General features: G+C 24.9%; 1 protein-coding gene across 6 annotated transcripts in view; it reads left to right on the forward strand.

The window, feature by feature from the left end:
- Positions 1 to 12,596, forward strand: part of LOC107448369 (Rho-related BTB domain containing) — a 98,844-nt gene that overhangs the window by 124 nt on the left and 86,124 nt on the right. For 4 of the 6 annotated variants that reach the window (XM_043045206.2, XM_071177236.1, XM_071177237.1 and 1 more), the window contains exons 2-3: positions 1,124 to 1,198; positions 4,660 to 4,753. The gene's annotated coding sequence lies outside the window, so the exon portion shown is untranslated. Of the gene's footprint in view, positions 1 to 133; positions 281 to 1,123; positions 1,199 to 4,659; positions 4,754 to 12,596 lie in introns of those variants that run through there. The other 2 variants (XM_043045205.2, XM_043045214.2) reach the window with 2 other exon arrangements.

Consider the following 12,596-nt stretch of genomic DNA (forward strand, 5'->3'; position numbering starts at 1 on the left):
TCCTTTGTTTTAAATAAAATTTGTTTGTTTTTCAAATGTACATTTTATGTGCTGTTGTGTACGCGAAATGTATATTAATATCTTTTTATAATGAATTTTGAACGTAGTTTCGTTATTACGTTTTATCGTCTGATTCGATTGGTTTCGGTATTTACATAAAAATATAAACAATGGTTGCAGTGCTGTGTTATGACGGACCAGCTGTATTGTCGTAATGTTTAAGATCATATATTATAGAATATTAATCAGATATGCTTTGCCTGCGTTGTTGCATTTAAAGGTAAAATTTATTTCGAATAGTAAACAAAGGTTGTCATTATTTGAAATTTGCTTAATTGGTCTATTTATGAAATTCTGAAAACAATATTTACGATTTTAATTAATTTGTTACTTTTTAATAAATAGTAATTTATTCTTATTATTATTTGTTAACTAAAGATTAAGATTATTTTAAGTAAAAAATTTTAATGCATTGATTGAATAAAGGTAAATTATAAATAATTTATTCTTTATCAATAAATAATTACCCATGGAAATTTTCCCCTCTTTTATTCTACCTGTACATATCAGTTGTTTTTAAATTATATTTTAAAGTTCATGTTTATTATTTGTTACCTGTATATTAAGATTATTTTAAGTAAAATTTTTTAATTCATTGATTGAAAAAAGGTAAATTATAAAACAATTTATTCTTTATCAATAACTACCCATAGAAATTTTCCCTCTTTCATTCCAACTGTACATATAAGTTGTTCTTAAATTATTATATTTTCGAGTTTATGTTTTATATATTTACTGGTTGAATATACCCGTTCTTCCTGCCATTTATTATTTATATTAATTTTATATTATAACATTTTATATAGTGAAATTATTTAATATATATTACAGTCTTTGGTTGAATAATAAATAATTTTTTTATCAGCTAATGAAGAATAAATTTTTCATTAATGTTTACTATTAAAAATCATCATAACTGAAATAAATAAGTAAGAAATATTTATTATTTCTTAGCTTATAATTGTAATTTGACTTTCTTTTTAATGTAAAAATGTACAGTTATATTTATTGCATAGATATTGTAGAAAATACATGTAGTAAATATCTTTTTTATAATTTTCAGTTCAATTGAAATTGTGGTTAGAGAAAACAGCTTTTCTGGATGTTATGAAGAAGAGGGAAAACCTTTGTTATTTTGGTGAGCAATAAAAATAAATAAGTTTCTTTGTTTAAATTACAAAATTTTGTATGAATAGTGTGTAATTCATCATTATATACAAACTTATATAATTTTTATATTTTGGTAGTGTAAATTATGTGATAATATTTAAAATTAAAAATTGTCAATCCTGAAATATGATTCAAAATGTTTATCTTTCATTTGTTACTTGATCATCAAAATCATGATAGCTAAAATTACTAAGTTACTATAATTATAGTACGTAAATTTAACCCATTTAATAAATTTTAAAAATTTTTTATTCTACTAAATTCAAGTATTTTCTGAAAAACTTGCATTTTTCCAAATTATTATTATTATTGTTTGTTATCTATGTTTTTAAAGGTTTTATTTTATTCATAGAGAAATATTTATTGAGAATTTATTTATTTAGAAAGATAATTATTTTGAAACAAATGTGTGTACAAAAAATATTATGTTTATTGTAGTAACATTTGATATAATTCAATTTTTTATTGTAAATCATCAATATATTTTAAATTGAGCTCATTAATAAATAATTACAAGGATATTGCCCTTTTGGATTCTGTTTTGATCCCAACAACTGCAACACCGAAGTGCCACAACCACATACTTGTATTTACATTAAGTTTAAAATGCATATACCTCTCTGAAGTAGCTTTGGTGTTGCCAAATCTTAGCAACCATTTTTATAGGCTTTTAAAAGGAAATCTTCCCATATTTACATTTCTTAATACATTGTTTAAAAACTTCAAGAATTTTTTCCTCTAAATTTCCTAATTTTTTTAAGCCTTCTAAAAACAATGCTTATTATTAAGCATAAAATTGTTCTCAATATTAAGCATAAAATTTTGAGTCCATTAAATTTTTTAGACTAAAATATATTTCTAAAATTCGATGAGTCGGCAAATATCAGTGATTATTTATTTATAGATTTTTTTTTCATGGAAGTTAAATAATAGTCTTAAAAAGCATCTTAAAAGCAAAGAATGTACAATGAGATAAAAGGCTAGTTTCCCTAGATATAATGTAAATTTGTCCCCCCAAGGATTGGTACGGCCCCTCGAGTATAAAAGAAGTAGCAATATTTAGGAGCACAGCTGCAGAGGATCATTTTTAAATGGGTTTTTACCCACCCCAATCACTGACAGGGTTTGGGAGAAGAAGAAATGTTTTCTCTTTATGTTAATGGTTGGTCTGTTGTTGCATTTTTGTACTATTTTTTAACAGTATTGTACTACAGTACAGAACCCGTTATCCGGAAATCCGAAAACCAAAAAACTGGAACGAAATTCGATAAATTTTTCCGCCATTTTTAAAAACAAAAAAAAATTTTTTTCCTCATAAGATTTTAGGATTTTTCTTTCTTTTTTGAAGGATGTTTACCTTACCATCATTTTGGAAATAGTCATTAGTGTATTACTTCATCGTTTTTTCTTTTTAAGATTATTTCCAAATATTTTTTTTTAGTTGGATTTAATAATAAAAAACGTATATATAAAAAAACGCAAAAAATGTATATTATTAAGAATAAAAATATTTATATTGAATTCAATATGTAATTCTTATTATTATTGCAATACATATTAAACTGTACTTTTATTATTTGTCCAATCCATCAAATTAATAGGCATGAATTTGTCTACCTCTGGTGAAAGCAGTAAATTGTTTCCCATTCCTTGGCACCTTAAAATAATATGGGAATTTTAAATTTGTCTCAAAGCATTGTTAAAATTAAACTTAAGTGTTTAATATTTGTGAAACTAAAGATAATATAATAGTAAATGATTTGAATATTTTTTATATTTTATTGAGAAATCAGTGATGTATTAAGGTGACTATGTTAATTCACTTGTTATGTTTAATTCGAAAAATCTATTAAATTTAAAGCATAACTATTAATCATTAGTTAACGAATTGAGCAACTATTGCAACTACAAAGGCCACTTTAAATTATAATGAAATAGAATGAAATTTTTTTTGACACTTTCTATATTCTATTTCGTATCTTTATTGAAAAATATCCCGATTTCTAATTGTATTGGGCTTTTTTTCACTCTTTCACCAAAGAGTTCTGAAATAATCTTTTTTTGATGCACTGATATATAAAATTTTCAAAATAAGTTTCATGGAAAACCATTCTTCAAGACATTTGTGTATGAGATCATGATTATACTAACTGCAACCACTAATTCAACAAATAGCTGATGTCTGTTTCTTTTAAATGCAATTATATATATATATGTACATAAAATACATATAATCACTTTCCCAGTGGTGGCTACGAGCTTTATCGTACAGGAATGCCTTATTCTGGGATTTTTTTTATTTTTAGTCTCTTTTAGTCACTGTCACTATTGTCGCCATAGGCACAAAACTCAATACTACAGTTGTCTTTCCCCTTAACTATATCCGAGTAATGTTCATAACAATAGAGTGTAGGCTTTTTATTTATGTGAAATGTATTTTTTCTATTCAGGCTCTCAATAAATCGGGATTCACAAAAGAGAAATTTATGTGTACTGCAAAAACGTTTATATTTTTAATCATAATTTTTTCAAATTTAATATAAATGCAAAGTATGAGTGCAAGAGATATGCTTATATGTTTGTAAATTGGGGATAGTGACCACGTAACTCTGGATCTAAAACCCGTACATCTATTTTCTCCTCAATCTTGATGTGCACTTTTTTCCATAAACTGTAAAGCGTCCAGTTATCCGGCCAGGTTTTGCCCAAGACAATTTTATTCTAATATCTCTCTTATTTCTCCTTGTTACATAAAACTTTTTTATAAAATTAGTTTTAACTCAGGACACTAAACTGCTGTTGAGAAACTGTGCTTGGTAAAAAAATTTATATGCAAGTTTGCCAAAGTAGTACAGTCATTGAAGAATTGGTGCAAGATATTATTTTAAAAAGAATATTTTCATCTCTAAATTTTATAGAAATATTTAAATAATTTTTTCGAATTTTTGATATTCAAATTCTGTGATTAAGAATAAATGTCATTGATGTAATAGTTTTTTAGCAATGAAAATCTAAATATTTGTAATTTTTCTCCAAGTCATTCTGGTGTTTATATGGAAATTTTGCAGTACTCTTAGTATGGAGTCGTAGCATGTTACAGTAGAGTATAGTACAGTTACAGTAGAACATGTTAAAGGCTATTTATTCTTTCTAGTATAGAGTAGTGAGTTTATAAGAAATTAGTGCATAATTTTTTTAATCCTTAAAAAGTCAAGTTTACAAAAATTACCTTGACAAACAATTTTTTTAAACTCAATAAAATGTTGAAGAAAAAAAAACTGGCATATTGTATTGGAAAATAACGAATTATTCCCCAAATTGAACTCTAGATCAATAATTGTAAGGTTGACATTTTGAGAGCTTAACTTAAAAACAATTTATGTATTCCTGATGAGTATGTAATTTACATGTGCATATTTTTGTTTTCAGGTAAAAAACCTTTGAGATTATGCTGGACTCAAGAATAATTTTTGTAGTGTTTAATTATGTGTTGTGAGATTCACAGACAGCTGCTTTCCTAAACGTAAGTGCTATATTAAAAAAAATTTTTTTTTTCTTAACTGAAAAGAAGTTATGTATGTATATATTTTACAAATGTAATTATTTAGAATTTTTTTAAATATATATAAAGAGATATCAGTTGTTTTTGATTATTTGTTTAAGATTGCTTATTATCAATAATATTTGTAAAATTTCCTCTGTTTACAAGCCACTCCTTCTTGTTTAAATTCCTGCACTTGTGCAAAACTGTTCTTTAGAAATGTTATGAATTATTTTTAACTGATTTAATGTTTTCTTGAAAATATTTTTTACTGATTCATAATAATGTTTTAGAACTGTTTTGTGAAGTCTAAACCTTTCTAATTCCTAATTAATTAAATTACTTTTACTCCTTATATCTTTTTTGATAGATATTTTTACAATTTTTAGTTTTATTATGCGTTGCAATTTAAATTTCTCTTTTTACTAATGTTCTCAGTTTGATTATTTTTGTCAAATGTAAACCTTACTGATAGAAATATGTTAAAGGGTATGTTTCTCAATTTGGGAAAAAATGGAATTTTTTAAAATGTATTTTTTGTTTTTGAAAACTAACTTATTTAAACATTTAACTGAGTAATCAAATCTTCTGAGCTTACAGCCAACTAACCATAGAGGCACTGAAGCTTGTAAAAAAAAATGTTGTTAAAATGCTTTTTATCTCCTGAGGTTTTTAAGTGGAAATTAATATTCTATGTTACGAATTGTATTTTAATTATTCATTATTTTTATTTATTTATTATTATTTTTTTGGTAAATATTTCATCTAGTACCCATTTCTTAGGACCCTGGTCAAAATTGAGACAGCACCTTTTTATGACATTTGAAAAAGTTATTTTATTTTTGATATTTTGCTTTAAGAGAAAAAAAATTCAATCAGAATAAGATTACTCGATCTCCTAAAATAATTCAATATCTTTTCCATAATATCAGAGCCAGCTTTTTAAATCCAAACAAAAGGTTACCTCATTTTTATTAACAGATATCCTTAGCTTAGTATTGACCTGTTTAAAAATTAGTAATGATTAATCTTTTTCTAACTAAGTCTAATTATTAGTAAAAATGCCAGTTAAGCAAGGCTCCTGACTACTTTATCGACAAAAAATGCAGCTTATTTAAAAGTACTGCAATAAAAACTATTTTAAAAGAACTGTAATAAAAGCTAATTTAAAAGTACCTCTTTTTTTAATAATGGTTGTGATTAAATTTGAAAAACTTATACAGTGAAACCTGCCAAGTTGACCACCCTTGTAAGTTGGACAACTGCATAAGTTGACCTCAATTATCAAGAACGGAATTTTTCCTATATAATATAAAGCAAAACCTTTGTAACTTGACCATCTGTCAATCTTGTATGTTGACCACTGAAATAAGTCAATTTTGTCTAGGAGTATTATGAAATTCTATTCTAAGATCCTCATAAGTTGACTAGAAAAAAAAAATTCAGAAAATTTTCTGTCATTTTGCAATGTATGTTAAAATTTCAGTTTGGTGAAATAGTGTAAAAAGCTAATCTAAACCCTTTTGAGAGTTGACCATCTGAGGAAACTGTAGGGGGTCAGCTTTTGACCATTTCTTTCATTCAAAACATTGGGCTGATGTAAAGTCTAAACAACAGCACCAAACAACAATGAGGGAATATTTTTGTAACAAATAGGCTTGTTAGTGTAGTAATAACAGAATAAATTTTAAAGTGTACAAATAATTTTGTTTTGTTAAAGTTTTCATATTACATGTTTTTGTGTTCTGATGTTTTAAGAAATTATTTTTATTGAACACTTCACATGCATAACTAACGAAATAATTTTTTTAATAAAGTTAGTTAAATATTAGAATTATATGTAGCAAATTGAAGTTCATTTGGGTTTAAGCACATTTCTTAAGATATTCATTTGGCTAGTTGCTAAATAAAATTTTTAAGTCAAGTAAAAAATTTTTTAAAATATATAGCACCATGATATAGGAAACGAAAAAGTAAACAATGACCCACCCCCTCTATAAGTTGTCCACTTGTCTAAGTTGACCACTAAAACAATGCACCACAAGTGGTCAACTTACACATGTTTTATTGTATGTTGATGTCTTCTTAACAGGAACTTTGATTGAATTTTAATTCTGATTAATATTAACAAAGAGAGAAAGAAAATTCTGTTGTATTAATCATCATTTAAAGAAGATTAAAAAAAGTTATTACAAAATTTAAAATTCTATTTAAAAAAAAGTTTCTATAATTAAGATTGAATTTATGAGGCACAAACTCTGAATGACTTGCAAAGAAAACTTTAGACAAAATTAACTCTTAAGGAAATTAATGAAGAAAAAAGTATTAAGTTAGCACAGAATTAACACAAATAAAAATAACCCCCCCAGAAATTCTTATTATGAATCATCTTAAAATTTATTAAATACTTATAAATTTTAGTTGTTTCACATCTAATGAGTCTCAGTCATAACGTGCCATAATTTGTAATTCAATGTTCTTAATTTATAATTAATTCACCAATGTAATAGATAAAATTGTGATTTCTTTGTTAATGCAACCTAAGGTCACTAAATAAAACTGTCAAAATGAATTTGATCTTTGTTTTTCTGAATTAAAACGAATAATATTGTTTATTTATAAGAAAAAGTTAATCAAATTTTTAAAGCTATTTGGTTTATTTTATTAAAAAAATTATTTGTGCTAATTTTTTATCTTGGGGTTTTATTATAAGTAAAATTTGCATTTAAGGTCTTAAAATATGTCTTAGCTTTTTTCCTGAAATTAAAAAAATTAGCTCACATTTTAAGCTAAATGTGAAGTGTGTAATGTTCAATTCAAAGAAGATTTTGAGCGTATAAAAATTATTGTAGTTCACCCTACATCTTTATCTTTGAGCTTTACAGATTATTGTGTTGGTTTTCCTTTAATGAAATATACATAAAATCAAATTTATGGATAATTCATTGCATAAAATTTATAAATTATGAAGTTGAATTTAATCAAAAACCATGCAGGTTTGCTTTTTCACCATATTACTATTTTTTTTTGGTACCTTTCTAGTATGTAAACTGTTGGTTTTTCAAAGTCCTGGAATAAAGTATTTAAGAGATATTCTTTCTCTCTATATTATTCAAATTTTGTTCAAAGTTCAGATACAAAATTTAGATGTATTCATTTATTCATTCCTTCTGTTATTAATGGTTATGAAAGTAATTTTATTTTTATGGGTGTATCTTGGAATAAATTTCATAAATTTTTCACATAAGTTTAAACAAAAATATTTCAAAACTTTATCAATTTTCAATTTGTTAAACTTTGTATTGGGAATGGTTCGATATATAATGTTTTGTTTTTCAAAGCAACATTATACAATGCGTAAGATTTAACAATTTAATTATAGATTTTGTTCCTTTCTTTTGTCAATGTATTATTTAAAGATGTTATATTAAGTTAGTTCATCTATACATTCTTTCTCATTAATATTATAATTCCAATTTTACAAGCTTTACCTGATAAAGTTTAGAATCAAATTTAAGCAAATAATGTAAAGTTTTCACTTTTCAACAAACAAATTTGTAATGTTTGATACCTTTTTACTTGTAAATTTTCTATTTCTGAAATGAAGAATTTAAAAATTTAACTAAAAATTTAACTATGTTTAAATATTTTTTCTCTCTATTTTATCAACTTGTCCACGAAATAAAGCTATTGTTTTGAATAATAGTTACCTGATTATAAACATTTCATTTTTCAAAATCACAAGATATAATGATTAAGTTTTAATTATTATGGAGATTTCTCTGTATTTTATCAATTTACATAAAATAAAGATATCACATTGAGTATTATTTCTCTATATGTAAATTTTTCATTTCCAAAACAACAGGTTAAGATTTGTATTAATAATTTTTGTTTCTTTATTGTATCAACTTATTTACAGAATAAAGAGAAATGGAGTAATATTTATTTCTATGTTTTTTTCTATTACATATAATAATTTTATGAACTTTTCTAAAGGAAGTGAACTAATTAAGTAAAAATGTAAAAGGAAAAAAATGTTTCAGATGATTTTTTAATTTAAACTGAATTTTATTGGTGTTATTTTTATTATGGTAAAATATATTTCAAGTAAGGCTACTCAAAATAAAAATAATACAGGTTAAGTAATTTTGTATTAGTTAATCGCAAAAATATGTATGAGTTGATTTTCAAATTGAATTAAGCATTTTTGATAAAAAATACTTAAGTAAAATTATTTATAAATTGTTATATTGTAAGCATAATAGAAGGTGCGCAAAAACGACAAGAGTTAAAAAGATTTATTCTGATTGTTTAGTTTCTTTGCAAATTTAATTATTCTGAGTGACTTTGTTTTGAATTCTGTTCTTGCTAATGAATTTTCCCACATAATTTGTAAGTTATAATTTTTGTTGCTGGCAAAGTTTTTTTTTAAAAACTATTCTTATTAAACAACTTACATATTTAGACATGAATATTTTTTCTTCATTTGTAACATCTTTTTTTAGTTAACAGCATGTAAAACTTTTTATGTTCATTTCAAAATAATTTTTTTTTTTACAAAATAGTTTTTCTTACTTTGCATGCTTTCTAAAGAATATTTTTTTGGCAGTTGGTAACAAATGGTTAAACGGAAAAAAAATTAATAAATTCATCATAATGGTTTCATTAACCCTTTCTACGCAAGAAGTGACCCCTGTCACTTATAAAGCACTACTGTAAATTTTAAAATTTTTATTTATATCTTAATGTTTAGTTACCACTTTACGTCCTCCATGATTAATCCATGATATGGTGAGTTAAGTCTTGTAAACTTTTAAATTATATCATCCATTTTTTTTAAAAGTTGGAAGTACTTCAAGTATAAAAAGTTAAAGATAAATAATATATTTTCCCCTAAAAAAGTAATCTGCCTTAATTTCAGTATTATTTGGATCCAATATAATAAATAGTCTGTCAAATTTTTAAAATTAGCTTTGACTTATTTCGAAAAACAGTGATGAAATTATTTGTGAATCAAACAAACAGTTTTTACTATGACTTTTTTTTTAACTTTGTGTTTCACTCTTTTATATAACGCTCTCCTTCTTTTTTTAATGAGTTTGAGTCTTAATTCTAGTTGAAGTAAAATATCGGATCGGAGTTCTTATATACTATTAAATCTTATTTTCCCCCCTATCTGTTGTGACCTTTTTCCGCTAAAATAAATTTGATTCTATAAGCAAAAACGCATATTTAATGCACATCAGGTTTTATGTTTTGTTTTATTTTAATATTTTTAAAATGAAAAAAAAAGAAAAAATTGTTGCTTAATCCTAATTTTTTTACCTATTTAAAAAACTCCTTAAAAATTTTATTTTTAATTAGTTAAATTTTACGAATATAACCATAATTTAAATATGATTAAAATAAATCATTACAACACGGTATTAAAAATTGTTTTTCAGTAATGCATATTAAAAACTTTATTAAAATTTATTGAATATAGAGTAGAAACGTATCTTCATTATTAAAAAAACAGGCATATGTGAAGAAAAAAATCACGCATTTACTCGATTTTTTAAATTTTTTTTTAAACTTTAGGAATATGATAATTGTGTTGCTTTCTATCTCAGTTTAACTGCAGGTTGATAAAGATTTTTTTTCAACAATTAATCGTAAAACATTTTTTTTTTCAATTAATGATTTGAAAAGTTGTTATTGTTAAGAAATATATTTAAAGAAGATTGATAATTCTTTTTAAAAAATATACTTTAAGTATAATTTCAAATAGGAAAATTCATGTGTGCATATAGTATTGCAACTACCCAAGATCTAATCAATTCTTTACAACAACAACAAAAAAAAAAGTTATCCGTTTTTTGGCGCGTCTAATATCTTGTAGGACTATTACTCATGATCAAATCAATTGTTTTAAAAATTTATCAATATAACATACGTTTCAATATAACATGTAATAAATGAAGCTATAAAAGGAAGGAAAAAAAACGAAACTAGGAAAGAGAAAAATAAATCGATTCTAAGAACTGTAAAACTGTTTTTCCTTCATATAATAAGGTTTGCAGAGAAAACAAGTTCCACTTTTGAAAACAAATGAACGCAAAACGATGACATTTCGTGATTTTTATGTTCCTTATAAAGTACAGTCGTTCTTTTTATTGTTATGAAATAAATTTAATTTAGATTCATGAATTTTGTGAACTTTTAATCTAGTGCAATTTTTTTATGAAGGTGCATCTTTTGAAATTATAATCATTCTTTATTATGATGCGCCATTTATAATCTGCTTGTTAAACCACTTATTATTTTAATAAGCCAAATAATAAAATATTCTTGAAGATGTATGGTACATTACGTGGCAAAACGCATTCGTTAATGGAATTTGTTTTTACACTAAATTATACTTCACTTATTTTATTGCCAATTCGCGAGAATTCTTGGATTGTTAAATTTTGCAATAAAGTTTGATGACAGTGGTAAAAATTAAGTCACTGGTGCGTGTATAATCGTGTGTGATGAAGATCTTTTCATTATTTTGTTTTCCGTCCTTTTAATATATTTTTAAAGTAAATATTTTAATAATTTTTCTTCTTTTTTCATTAATCTTTATTATTTTCCATATTTTCTCCACATTCTCTATATTTTGAACTTATTTTATGAGTTCTTATGTATGTATATATATATATATATATATTNCAACATGTTTCAAGCGCACAATTAAATATAATAATTAAAATATTTAAAAGATGCTAATGAATTTTTATATAAATAAATATTTTATTTTTTAATAATTTGGTTAAATATTGCGTATTTAAATGTAATCAGGTAATTATATTAAAGTGAAATTAGTTTAAAAAATTCTGGGATTGTGTCACGTTTAAAATTTTTATGAACTATACTATTTTGCTGCAAATTAGTAAGAAGAATCACTGAGTATTTTATTTTATTACTGTCTTTGAAAAGTTGACCCAATTTTGGGTTTACGACAACTAATGTTTAACTCCGTACCTTGTAATTTAGAACCCTATCCAGAAGACAAGGGAACTCCTGGATCTAGTATTGCGAGAAATTTGCCTTCGTGAAGGACTTTTTGATGGAACTAACCCCCATTTGCGCTATATATAGAGGAAAACCATGAATACCTCGCACGGTTAACATGACGGCAATGAGACTAACCCATGATCCGTCTATCACTGAGGATATTTTACGTTAGTATTGTGGTCGGTACAAGCCACAGTACTAACGTAATACTGTGCGGAATTCGAATCGACCATCTGTCCCTAGGATTCAAACCCGGCATTATCTTATTTTTGCCCTGGTTACATTTTAGTGGCCACGGGCCAGTGTTAATTTTGAGCCGTGGAGGACATTTTAACTTACGCCAAAATGTATTTAAAAAACAAGAAGAACTATAATTGTTATTTAATCATAATTGTTTATTATTTATACATTCTAAACAAAATGAGCTTCAGTTTTTACTGTAAAATTCCTCCGAATGCAAAATTTACTCAAAAATTAATTTTTTATCCGGTTCAAATTTCGACATGAGGATGACAGTTGTTTTACATTAAATCATATAGCCATCAAAATATACAGACATTTTACATCACGTGTCTTTTATTTATTATCTAAAGTAATATCAAAGGCGCTGTCTATGAATCATTGATACAGCAAATCGTGCAAGAACTTCTAATAAAAAATAAATTTGTACAGCAATAAAGAATTATTGATTATACACTCTCTAACAAAAAAATCGACGCACCAAGAAGGAGTTGTCCGATTGAAACGAAAATTGGTGGATAGAACACGAGTGGAAATGCAACTA

This window comes from Parasteatoda tepidariorum, chromosome 2, assembly GCF_043381705.1.
Source record: "Parasteatoda tepidariorum isolate YZ-2023 chromosome 2, CAS_Ptep_4.0, whole genome shotgun sequence".
Taxonomy (NCBI): Eukaryota; Metazoa; Arthropoda; class Arachnida; order Araneae; family Theridiidae; genus Parasteatoda; species Parasteatoda tepidariorum.